At 42.0% G+C, this 11,297-nt stretch overlaps 1 protein-coding gene across 2 annotated transcripts in view; it reads left to right on the top strand.

Annotated features, from left to right (window-relative positions):
* Positions 1-1,292: 1,292 nt before the first annotated feature.
* The window catches only part of RHEX (regulator of hemoglobinization and erythroid cell expansion), a 28,579-nt gene continuing 18,574 nt past the window's right edge, over positions 1,293-11,297 (top strand). The window contains exon 1 of one of the 2 annotated variants that reach the window (XM_065591501.1): positions 1,293-1,712. The gene's annotated coding sequence lies outside the window, so the exon portion shown is untranslated. The remainder of the gene's footprint in view (positions 1,713-11,297) is intronic. The other variant, XM_065591503.1, reaches the window with a different exon arrangement.

Here is an 11,297-nt window from a genome sequence, read left to right as displayed (position 1 = left end):
AGGAAGTGAGAATTTGTGCCAAGCGTGTGATGTGCCATGGGAAGAGGTATAGATTCATAGAGTTCAAGGCCCAAAGGCGCCATTGGGATCATCATGCCTGACTTCCCCCACCCCCGTGTAACGCAGGCCACTGGACTTCCTTGAATTAAGTTGATAGTTGGAGAAAAACAGTCTGCAGAGGGGAACGTAGCAAATTTTGGCTCCTGTTGCTTTTCATCTCTTCTGGTGTTGATTGATATGGAGTTGTCTAGATGCTTTTGCATTCTGATCACCCGCTGGGGACAGGGAAAAATTCTCCTCCCACTCTATTTATTGCATTGCAACATGCGATATATTATGATGATTTACAGCTCTCGCTCATGTATCTGGCACTGGTCGCTGGTGGGCATGGGATAGCAGACTATCTGGATCAGTGGTCTAGTTTGACCAGGCCTAGGTGCTTCTCAGGAGGCCACAGAAAGTAAAGAACCGTTGTGCCTCATTCTTTACTAGTGATTGTGAAACTCAGTAGGACGACATATTAACATTAGGAAAATTTTCCACTGGAGTCTGATGGCACACCAGGGATTGAACCAGGGCTAAAGGCATGAGCTGCTACCATTCGACGGGAGCTAGGGACTGTAACAACTCATATTCTCCGTGTCTCAGCACAGGGGTAGACGTGTAAATGTAAAAGTGAAAATGGATGTTAGCCTAAACCCTGATTCGAACTCTGAGCCTGTGTCTGGGGATATGTCTACACTGTACACTCCTTATAGTGGCGTGTAGCATACATACACTGCACGCCCCATAGCATGAGCATAAATAGCAGGTGGTGAGGCACTGCTCAGGTGAGTGGAGTAAACACACATCTGTATCCTTTTGGTACATGGCTCTCTACACCCCCGAGCAGTGCCTCCCCTGTCTACAAGCTATTTTTAGCAGGATCGTGTCCCTCTGCCTCCCCGCCGCCTTTCCCTGCCACCGTGAAGGACTTCAGCAGCTCCAGAGCCTTTCCCCATTGCCTCCCCCTGTCGGAGCCTTTCACTGACTTGTGTAGCGACAAACCTCAGTGTGGACACAACAACCCACTTTTGACTGTGGCATGTAACTACACATGCCGCCACCCAGTGGTATGCTGTGTAGACATACCCTGTGTGTGAATCTCACGGCTGTCTTTGTAATGCAGCTAAACCAAAAACCTGGATCTAGACACCTCAATACTTTGGGTGTATTTGCAATCTTGGTCCACATTGCAATGCTTGTGCCTGTCTCCAGGAGATAATAAGCCCCCTCCTAATTAGTAGTTTATATTACAAAAGCTTATAAGAAGCCCGATCAAGCATCAGGGTGCCACTGTGCTAGGTTCTTGTGCAGACAAGTGACAAAAAAGACAGCCTGTGTCCTAGAGAGCTCTCAACATACATGTCAGACAGGATGCGACAGCTGGACGAAAGAGCGTTCTTTCCAGCTGCTGCTCCATGCGGGGGTATTGCAGACGGAGCCCCTTCTCATTGCCGCTTTGAAATGGCAGTTTCAGCTTGTGCCTCACCGGAGCCTGAATGCAGAGGAAGCTTGGAGGCTCTGCAGGAAAAGGGGGCTTGAGAAAGAGCTGTGGCGATAACAAACAGCCCGAGCGAGAATCATCTGCACGAATATGCTTGGCACAACCTTTCCAATGTCAATGGATTCCCCTGCAATGCTGCGGCTGCTACTGCTGGCTCCGGGGTCAGGTAAACATGATGGCGATCCTGCATTCTTTACACAGACAAAAATACCCAATTCTCTATGGAGAAGTCATCCACACCAGTGGGTGTAAACTGCTACCATTCTGATGTGCTGGCATCTTCCCCCCCACTTTGCACAGGTACTGGTGTAAAGGACTATGGGGTAAAGGACACAGAGCAATGGGAGTTCTGTGCCTGTCAGAACGGCAGGATTAGACTCACTGAGTAAGTGATGCAACGGAACCTGCGAGAAGGAAAAATATTTTCAGTGTTTTACAGTCTCTAAACTGATTAAAAAAAGTTAATGTCCAATTAGCATAGATAAACGGTATGAAAATCTACAGAGTACAAATCTACAAATACCAGTCAGTGTAATTAAAGCCTGTTCTTTGAGAATCAGCAGCTTTGCAGGAGAGACAATTGTGTGCTGCCCTGCTGGAATTGATGAACTCTTCCAAGACAACTGATGCTTGTTTAGCATAGAATAGCCATCTCATTAAGCCACAGCGAGTGTATTATAAAAACGGTAATGATCAACTAAGCGTCCACATGTGATTGAAGTAGGTTTTTTTTTCTTGATGCCAAGATCATTCCAATTAAATTATTAAAGCAGTTTATTATTATCCTTTATCTGGTTTATAGCTTGTTTTCCAGATACCTATATTATAGCATTGCAATAACTGATGAGGAATGCCACAAAGCTGGGTGCATTTCTCCAGTGCCCAATAGGGTGGAGGTATTTAGGGATAGCTTATTTTTTAAATGTATCTAAAGGCTTGTACCTTTGACATTTTGCTTGTCAATTTTTGGTCTATTTTTGTTTGTCCATTTTGGCTAATTAGACGGTAAGCTGTTTGGGGAAGAGACTGGCTTGTGTTCTGTTAATGCGCAGTGCCTAGCAAAATGGGGCCCTTATGCTGATTGGGCCCCCTATACACTATCATAATAGTACATATTTACATAGTTAGTCTCTTCTTCTTATTGTCTCCTTTTAGGACATGCAACTTTCCTACATTAGAATTAATGTAAGTGAGTTGCATTCTGTTCAGATCCCCCGAGTAAACATGGCAGAATTTACTTCATAGATTTGTTCTACACTACCTATATTTGAGATGTAAAGCACAGTGAGTTCCGCAGATGAAAAACTCCAAAGAAGTACAAAATATTGTTATGATAAATATAGTTGTTTTCAGCACACACAGGACCACATTTCCAAGAGGTGCCCACTATTTCTGCATGTGCAGATTTGTGATTGCAAATGTTTGTATCCTGTCACTTTTGCACAAAAATGATCAAGTCCCATGGGCACATGAAGATCAAGTTTTAATGGATTTTGTGCACATAAATTCAGTCATTTGCAGTCACAAATTCACAAAAATAATTATATGTACAAATTTATATGCGGAGAAATGGAACTTAGACTGAGGCATGTTTGAAATTTGACCTATAATCTGCAAGTTTCCCCCACCAGGCACGGATATTCAAAAAAGGGCCAACACATCAGATCTAAAACAGGTGAACAACATTATTTCAGTAAATGCCAGAGCAGCTGAAAAATCAGTGTGGCCAAAACATGATAGCCACAACCATGAATGTTGAAGCATAAATTTATAAACTGAAAATCCTATAATAAAAATCTAGTCTGATGGGATCTGATTCTGATCTCATGCTAGTTTTATACCAACATAACTCTGATTTTCACTGAGTTACTCCTGATTTACACCTGTGGAAGTGAGAGCAGATTCGGGGGATTTAATTCAAATTTTATTCAGGTTGCACTTTGGTTTCCATTGCAAGCCTGATTTTGATGACTCCCTAAAATGTAAAACAACACAAAACCCTTCATATCAGTCTCAAAACTTATGGGTTAAATTTGGTGCTGAGGTAGAATTTTTCCTGCAAAATTTAGAGTGAACCAAACAAGGGGATCTTGAATTATGACATCCTGAAATTAAAGCTGTTAAACACAGTTATAAAATTCTTCTATTTTTTGTTTTGCCATTTTGTAGCCAAGAAATAGAAAGGGGGGTGGGGGAAGGTGAGAGAGAGAACTTACTTTACCGTATTCCTCTTCATTGAGAAGTGCAGCTTTAATTCTGTATTTCCTGGCCTGCTAACATTTGAAGGTTTTATTTAACTCTTAAACTCCAGGACGCTCTCGAACGGCTCTTAAGTGCTAACAAATGCAACTTCACCTTAATTTTTAGGGAGGAATTTTATTAGTTTCAGCTCTTTAGGCAGAACTGCTGTTACTCCAACCTCCACTTTTCAATGCTTTGGTCTGGATATACTGGGCTTTGAATCAGCAAAGCACACGCTTAACTTTAAGCATGTGCCTAAATCCCATTGACTTCAGTGGGAGTTAAGGGTGGGATTTTCCAAAAGATCCTGAAAGATATTTAGGTGCCTAGCTCTCATTGAAGTAAGTGGGAATTAGGACCCTAAACACTTTTGAGGATCTGGGCTTATGTGATTTAAGAGCACAAGTTCCAAAATCCAACCCCTAGTGCTTAAATGCTTTGCTGAATAGGGATGAATGTAAGTGTGTAAAAAGCAACAGAGGGTCCTGTGGCACCTTTAAGACTAACAGAAGTGTGTAAGTAAGTGTGTACTTAGAGTTGAGGGCTTTGTTGAACTGGGACCTAAATGCATTGCTGAATCAGACCACAGATGCTTGCCGTTAGCCAGTGATCCCTTAAGAAACCTGGCCTGAATAATTCTGAATCCAAAATGCTCTGATGACCTTATCACACCATTCGTAATTAATTGACATGGACATATTTGTCTCATTTATATTATTGTTGACCTTTTATCAGTAGGGTAAAAACAAGATAATGTAAGATTGGTCAGCGTGTCACACAAATGATCGGGAGACCCACTGTGGGTTGCTGAGCTTTCGGAGGTAGCAAGGGAACGAACAAACGGAATATAAAATGAATCCAAATACTCCATCACTGTGTTCATTTATACGACAACCACAGGAAAATGTTAGTTACTTTCAGTATAATAATACTATATTGGGAATTAATGAATCTTATCAGGGAGAGCTAATGGCTACTCTGATGTATTGATTAATTCAATTGTTATTCATAAATAATGGATTCACTGAATAGTGTTGAACCAACAATGCAAATGGTTAGCTACTGCAATTTTAGCTGAAAAACTTATTTGATTATAACCAGCATTATTTGGTGAATCTGATAAATAATATTCAAAAAGCTCTGGAGTTCTAGCAACAGCATGGTGTGGTTAAATCTTTGCTGAGCAGCAGGGTTGGATCACTGAATCCTGGGTGATAATTACTGTGTTTGCAGGTTAGGGAAGTGTGGATTAGGAAGTCCCCTCCCATACTTATGACTCAAACATTTGGTAAATGTTCATGGAATTATTTGAAACTAGTGTGTAGCATCAATAGTATTTATGAGGATTAAGTAACTAATGTTTCTAAAAGTGCTTTGAGATCCTTTGATGAAACTGAGTGAGGACTTCAGGAGCTGGCATGGATCATTGGGGCAGGAGGAGTTGATGACCTCGGCTGTTTAAGCCTGTTTCCTTACAGATTTCTTTAAAATTATGGGGTGAAATCCTGGTACCACTGAACTGATATCAGAGCTTCACCATTGACTTCAATGTGGCCAGCCCTGTTCTTTAACTGAAGTAATGAGTTAAATGCCTTGCACACTAGTTTAGCAGTGGAGCGGAACAAACACATACTGAGAATATATTTTTGTCAATGTATATGTAATAGGGTGGGTTGATGTGTTTCAAATTTCAAAATGTTGATGAAAATTTTTACCAAAATTTTGAATTCTGATACAATAAAAGGGGGGAATTAATTGCACTTTTATATTTTTGACCAATCCTAATATATATTTTCAATTGTCACTCGTTCTCTAAAATATATAGCATAAACAGATACTGTATGTGCAATATTGTGAATATATTGCAGTTATCAGAGGGATGATCCATGAAAAAACTATATATGATATGTTATCATTATACATCAGTGGATGAAATCTGTAGCCTATGCTATGCAGAAGGTCAGACTAAATATTCATAATGGTCCCTGCTAGATTTACAATCTACGGCCCCAATCCTGTGAACATTTATGCATGTACTTATCTTTACTAATGTGAATAGTCCCATTAAAGATAATGGGACGCTCATCATAGTAATGTTAAACATATGTACAAGTATTTGCAGAATTGGCACTTATGAATCTGTGTTGCTAATAAGGTATGCAAAGTAGTTAGGTGCCCAAATCCTGTTGAATTTCAATGGGATTTGGGTACCTAACTGGTTTGAAAATCCCAGCTGATGTAAATAATATACAAGTTATATATTTATAGTAGTATATTAACCTGAAGTAAACCATATCTATGAATATATTTTAGTTTATTCCATTTTATGTAAGCAATGCCTTGTGTGTCGATTTAAATTATGTATGTATACAGATGAAATACTCATGTAATCCACATCGGGTCTGGGTATTTTACTTGATTCATTTTCAGTAACCTTTTTTTCTTGATAAAAATGTCGGTGTTCTTTCTTTGAGTGAGTATCCTGTAGTTTAAGATCTTGCAACATTGCCACTATTAACCCTGTCTCTGAGAGTTTTCACGTACTGACTGATTCAAATTGTGTCTGGCTGGGGAATTTGCTGAAGAGGCTTTTTTTCTTTACTTTTCAATATAATTTTAATTTGCTAAACTGCTTACAAATCATGAAGGATCAGGAAGACTGGAGACTTTATGGCCGCAGAGCCTTTTCAAAAAAATGTGTTCTTCATTAATGTAGGGACAGTTCTGCAGTTAAATTTTCACTAATGGAGGCACCGGTTGTAGCTCCATTGTGTTCTGGTTTCCACTTAAAGAAGGACTAAAACTCCTTTTGTTACATAATTTAAATACTGTTATTTTCGCAGCAAGTTGGAGTCAATTCCTCTTCAGAGGCCAGTTGAATTTTCCAAGTAATTTTCTTGATTAATTTCTCACTTATTTTTATATATAAAATTCTTTAAAATCCCAAATTTAGCATTGGTGTCCAAATGCCTCTTTTGTCTTGAAAGATCTCAATTAATAAAAGTCATACACTGTTGAAATTTGGCGTGGTAATTAGGGCTAAATTGACTGCAGAGGCCATTTTTTCCCCAGACAAATCAGTTTTCATACATTTAAAGTGTAGCTTCATTTGGAAATGTGACTGTGCAATAGAAGACATCTTTGTACTCCCGCATTCTGATTCCCATGAGTGTATTTAGTCATATCGGCTGATTTTAGTGCAACAAAAAATAAGAGCCAGATCCTCTGCTGGTGTTAATTGGCTCGAATGGAGCTAGGCCAATTAACTCCAGTGGGGGAGGAGGGAATCTGGCCCTAAGTTTTTACTGGTTTAAGGCCTGAAATCAGTGGGACTCTTTCCATCTAATGGGTTTTCGTTGTGCCCTTTTTCTCCTGTTCGCTCTGCAGAACCAACGCAGCTCCAGGACAATGAGCTGTGAGTTCAGTTCCATCTTGCTCACCATCATCAGATCTGTTCACTAACAGACCGTCTGCATCAGGGATTTGTCCTGGTTACAGCCCTGGGTGTAGGCAGGCAAAGCTGGTGTAAATTGCAATTGGCGTTGATGAAGCATATCCCGTTTTCAAGCAGAGGAAAGCTGCATGAATACAAATCATGGGTTGTAGTGTCTTACTCTGCCTACACTAACAGTTTGCACTTGGCGCAGCTACACAAGTGGCTAGACTCCCCAGTGCAGACATAGCCTGAGTTCCAGTTACACATGTACAAGAACAGTGAACAGGCTCGTGTACGTGTCCCCAGGGGTTGCATTTGGGCAGCAGAATGTTGATTTCTGGTGGTGATGTGTGAAATGGAAAGAGACCAGCTTTACTCTCATAGACTGAAAGTCTGCAGGGACTGACGGTTCAGAAAGCAAGACTTTTTTTTTCGCTTATTGGGCACATTTCATACAGAACGTATGATGCCTTTTACTGTCATGTTCCAGAGCAGAATCACACTTTAAGTAGTAGTGCATAGTTTCAAAAGGCATCCAGCAAATTGCTCCAATGCATCCAACAAATATATCCTTATAAAAGGAGACCACTGTGTAGTTAGCAAACACCTAATATTAACAACAAGAAAAGGTATTGAGCTTGTGAGTTTGAATGGATTAGGCAGATTTTCAAAAGAGTTTGGAGTCAGATTTTCAAGTGTTAATAGCACCCACTACCGGGGCTGGATTTCCAAAAGACCTCCGCACCCAAAGTGCTGAGTTGTTTTGAAAAACTGGCTTTTAGTTAAGTACCTAAATAAGTGCTGAGCTCCTATGAAAATCTAGTCCATTGTCCGTTATGTGCATATTTCTGAGAAAGACAGCCAGAGCTCTATATAATGGTTGTATGCGTTTTTTTCTTTTTCTTTTTTTTTTTTAGTACGTGTAAGTTTGTTCCCTGGACAACGTGATTTAAACAACCAATGTATTGGTTGGAATGGTAGGAACTTTCCATTCTGAAGCTAAGGCCGCTCCAAGCAGGGGCGGCTCCAGGCAGCAAGCACGTGCCTGGGGCGGCAAGCCGCAGGGGGGCGGCGTGCCGGTTCCCGTGAGGGCGGCAGTCCGGCAGCCTTTGGTGGCATGCCTGCGGAAGGTCCGCCGGTCCCGCGGGTTCGGTGGCAATTCGGCGGCAGGTACGCCGAAGGCGCAGGACCGGCAGATCACCCACAGAAATGCCACCAAATCCGCGTGACCAGCGGACCTCCCGCAGGCGTGATGCCGAAGACAGCCTGACTGCCGTGCTTGGGGCGGCAAAAAACATAGAGCCGCCCCTGGCTCCAAGCAAACTCTAGATTCAAAGGGCCAGATTCTGATGTTAGTTACTCCTACACAAATCTGGAGTAATTCTACTGACTTCAGTGGTTTCTCTAAATTTACACCATATCCTGGAGAGTGGAATCTGGTCCCAAACAGCTGGTTTGAAATAATTACAGAGCATGTCTGTAATGTGGAGTTTGTGTCATTTTTGGAAGAAACAATATTTCATGTAATAATTACCACGCTACTTGGCTACAGAACCCATTTGAATCACTGATCTGTGTTTGCACTGTAACCAACTTGCTTAACCTCTTAAGGAACCTTGTGGCCGTGCTGAATCCAGCTGCTGAAATGAAGGGGAATTTGGGTCAGAGACAGGGAGATAAAGAAAACACCATCCTTCATCTGGAAATCTGCATGTTGAAATGATTAGACAGAAGGGGAGCGTTGACTCAGAACATATTTGCTTTTCAGGGCTTATACCCAGTTATTCCCATGTTTTATATGGAATGGGGGGAGGCCTCTAAGTTTATCTCCTTGACTTAAAACAGAAATGTCTTAGAGTCCTGCTCGAGGGTCAGCATTTGTTAAAAAGAGTCCTTGCCCCCTGAGAGCTTGCAATCTAGTCTCTTATCACACCAGAGGTGAATAGGGTTCCAAAAAGACGGGGGAGGTGGGGGGCAGGTTATTAGCCCTGTGACTTGAACTCAGATCCCACACTAGTGCCAGGCCAGCAAATCTTTGGTGTCATTAAGTAACTTTCTGGGTATTTAAGGATATTAATTAACATTATTATTTGCAGAGAAGTACATGATTTTTTGAACCAGGATTGAACAGCATGGTGGCAGAAATTCAGTTGTTTTGAATATTTATTAATTAGAGGGATTAAACATCCATGATGCCCCAATTAACTGTAATTAGTGCAGACAAAGCTAGTCTTTGAGCACCTGTAGTTTCCTTCCTTATATACAGGCAAAGGATGGTTCAGATACTACCATGATGATCATGATATAGCTTGACTAGATGCAAAGCGAAGTTAGTGGATAAGACCGGAAGTCAGGATATCTGGGTTCTTTCCAGTCTCCATACACTTTCCAAGTGACTCAGGGTCTGATCTTGCCATGTGCTGCATCCCCTCACAAGCTGCTGAGCAGCTATAGGAGCTGAAGGAACCCACCCATCAGGATATGGCCCTTCACCTCTCTGTGCCTCTGTTTCTCCATCTGTAAAATGGGTATAATACTACTGCCCCCATCTCACAGGACGTTGTGGGACTCACTGAATGCTTTAAAGTGCTTTGAGACCCTGCGATGGACGGCTACAGAAATGCTAAGGATGATTATGAACTTTGTTATTTAAAAGCCAGCAGTTTTCTGTCAGCTGGCAGGAGATGAGTGGAGAAGTGAGACTATCAGTCACACTGCGGTGTCCCTACGACCCTGAGCACTATGCTGTGGAGAAGCTGTGGTGCAGACATGAAGTAATACAGTGTCTCAACCTCATGGGCTGTCAGGGGAATGCCAGCAATGAGCACCAGGGCTGAGCAGCCATTCGAGAAAGCAGGGAAAATAGAATATTCCCTTTCATGATGACGGGACACCTAGAGAATGCCACCGAGTTTTATGGGTGTAGGAGCAGTGTCATGATATTAAATGTCATGATAAACATCTCCAGTGGTAAAAGATTGTTCAGCTGATAGCTAAATAGTGGCTATACCTTCACTCCAGCCTACTACAGGACAAAGAGCTCATCTGCCTCTCTGTTTAGGGTCTCATCACCATAGTCTCTTCAATGCTATTTCTGCCCATCAGGAGTAAGCATTTTAGGAGAAATTTGCAACCTGTGGGGCCTGATACTCTGTTGCCCTGCATCTTCGGCCTGATTCTTGTTGCATTAAGGACCCTTAACAAGGTTCTGTCTGTGTAAAGGGGCTTTAAAGAGCTCAGTTCTGTCCCTGGTGGCATTATTCACAGTGTATGTCTATCCTGCAATCACAAAGTATGATTGCAGCTTGCCCGAGCTAGCTTTAATCTTGATAGCTTGTGTCTCTCTCTTACCAACAGAAGTTGGTGCAATAAAAGATATTATCTTGCCCACCTTGTCCCTGGGTCATTACTCAGTGGCTAGCCTGCGCTGAAGCCCATGACTGTAGTACAAATAAACCCATGAATGCTTTATCTGGCATGTGGTGCCACTGAGAGCAAGGCCGGGTGTTTGCTCCCAGAGGTGGATGCTAATTACCCCCACGCTGATAGGAATCAGTGTGTATGGAAAATTTTCCCTGCTGCTGCTCACACTGTCCCAGACTAGGGGCTAAAAAAAGGACTCCAGCCTCCAGAGCTGTCTGTCTGCCACCTCCAGCACCAAATGCAGTGGTTCAAGCACTGACACGACACTTGTCTTCTTGGAAAATCAGCTGATACCAACCAATGCCTCAGCTCTGACAGGTCTCAGAATAGCAGCCGTGTTAATCTGTATCCACAAAAAGAACAGGAGTACTTGTGGCATCTGAGACTAACAAATTTATTTGAGCATAAGCTTTCGTGGGCAACAGTCCACTTCATCGGATGCATAGAATGGAACATATGGTGAGGAGATATATATACACATACAGAGAATATGAAAAGGTGGGAGTTGCCCTACCAACTCTAAGAGGCTAATTAATTAAGACGAGCTATTATCAGCAGGAGAGAAAAAACTTTTTGTCAGCTCTGACAGTGCTCCAGAAAAAGGCTGCAGAGGACCAGAGGGGATCGAACAGGTCTCCTCCCGCTTGAATG

This window comes from Chrysemys picta, chromosome 4 (assembly GCF_011386835.1).
Source record: "Chrysemys picta bellii isolate R12L10 chromosome 4, ASM1138683v2, whole genome shotgun sequence".
Taxonomy (NCBI): domain Eukaryota; kingdom Metazoa; phylum Chordata; order Testudines; family Emydidae; genus Chrysemys; species Chrysemys picta.
The sequence above is the reverse complement of the archived record's forward strand: the minus strand, read 5'-3'. Positions and strand labels throughout refer to the sequence as shown.